Source organism: Solanum pennellii, chromosome 2 (genome assembly GCF_001406875.1).
Source record: "Solanum pennellii chromosome 2, SPENNV200".
Classification (NCBI taxonomy): domain Eukaryota; kingdom Viridiplantae; phylum Streptophyta; class Magnoliopsida; order Solanales; family Solanaceae; genus Solanum; species Solanum pennellii.
In genome coordinates this window covers 43,956,956-43,959,232 of record NC_028638.1, presented here as the reverse complement: position 1 = coordinate 43,959,232, position 2,277 = coordinate 43,956,956, and positions in this window count along the sequence as shown.

The window sequence follows — 2,277 nt, the reverse complement described above, 5'->3', positions numbered from 1 at the left end:
GGGTGGGGTGGCGGTGGGGGGTGGGGTGGACGGAACGACGTCGTTAGCTACCGTATAAGTTTTTGGGTTCAGATTTATACAGAAAAAATGTCTCTCTCTCTCTTTCTTTTTCATACCAACCGTTGATGGCAGCGGTTGTGGTTCTAGGTGATTTATTATTCGTATTGGAGTCTCATTAATTTAAATTTATATTAAGTAAATTTTAGTATTTTTTATTTAAATTTTTTTCATATTTAAACAATTTCATTCGCGACGCCACATGTTTTAGTGGTTTTTTTTTCATTTAGTTGCTAAAACACTGTTTTCGTACGCGTTAATAGCTGTTTAAGGTTTAAACATAGAAAAAATTGAATTAAAATTAGCAGATTCTGTGTACTATCAATGCATTGAAAGTATATAATCACTATCATAGTAGTCTAAAGAATTAAATAGTAAGTAATAAATTGGAAAAAAAAATTTAATCGAGGCGGAAAAATATTGAATGATTTTTTCTCATTTCTTCACGTTTTGATGGAGAAAATTACATAATACTTTGTATTATTAGGATATGACTTAATCGACATCACGATTATAAAAAAATATGGAAAGAACTCCTTACGGAGGGGATATGGTTTTGAATTTGTTAGGGATTAATGAGGATCTCATTTGAATATATTATGCATTGAATATTCCCTAACTTACTACAGTACTATGGATTAATTGGTTGAACTCTACTACATAAACAAATTAATTATTGAGATATCATAATTAGAATTGATTATCATCCTTTTGTTTTAAGAAGTTTAATCATGATTGTAATACTAAGAAAGCCATTAATTAAGTTATCTTCCCACCTGCCCACATACAAAACCAACATTGTTTATAATAATTAGCTTAATGCAATGCATATAAGATCATTAATCACCATGGTTAATCCATGTTTAATTTGCTTTATGAGTACATATAAAGCAATGAATATTGTTAGGTGGGTTACAAGAATTGTTAAGAGCATTTGGTAGTTATTCTTGTGTTTCCACTTTGAGTGAAACATTTTATACCTTAGCTTATTTTGTCTAAGGCATTAAATGACAAATTAGGATAGTGAAACATATCGACAATATTTTTTTTTCTTATAAGGTGTATTCAGCTAAGGCAAGAATTTATATAAGAATATATATATGGGTTACTTATAGTTATTTAAAAAAAGTTTAATCGTTATAAAATAATTTAAGATTTGTGAGTTTAAAATTGAAATATATACATTTAAAGTGTGGTTTGTCGAAGTTTAACTTCAAACACAAATTGGAAGCAAGCTGATTTACAACACTTTTTGTAACAAATTTTGTTCCTTTTTTTCTCGTAAGATTTATCTATGATTTGAGTGCATTAGTGATATTTTTCAAATTAGAATGATTTGGATATGATATTTTTATGAATATTTTACAAAACTTTTTGCAACAAATTTTGTTCCTCTTTTTCTCGTAAGATTTATCTATAATTTGAGTGCATTAGTGATATATTTTTCAAATTAGAATGATTTGGATATGATATTTTTATGAATATTCTACAATTTATAGAATATTCGGGATGTTTCTTCAAGGAAATATATTACCCTTCATATAAGCATGAATTAGAGTTTAGCCCCCGAGAATCCGAATTGGAATTGAACACATCTTGAAGAATTCTAACTTGAACACGTCTTGTTGAGTCTCACACAATTTTAATGTCTACAAATGCCCCCCTACTTCAAAACTTGTTGCAGTGTAGACTTGATGAAACTCAAACACGAGTCTTGAAGTACAGTACTCATTCTTCCACCTTTACGATTTTATGACTTCGTGTTTACATCCCTACTCTGTCGAAATAGGGCGAAACGTCGCGGCAACTCGAAAAATGATTAATTGATTCAATTTTAACAAAGTTTAAAAATAAACGAGTTTTAAAAAGAGTCGCCACCTAATTTTAGGAAAAAAACTAGGAAACCAATTATGATCTACGAAACCAATTCGATTCTAGGTAAGGGGTTTAAATTATTCCGAAGGGAAGGGGTTAGGCACCCTTCGGAATCCACAAATGTGGTTCCCGACTGAATTCATTTTATTTTTTATTTTTTTAAATTGAGGAAAATAAAATAATGTACAAATACAATAAACATGCAATATACACAATAAAATAAAATAATAATCGGCCTAAAGTTTGCCTAACGTCAATATTCACAAGATAATGAAATTAAAAGTATGATTCGAACTTCATTCGAATAATTTCAAGGAGAAGCACCTCCATGTACCTGTAAAAACA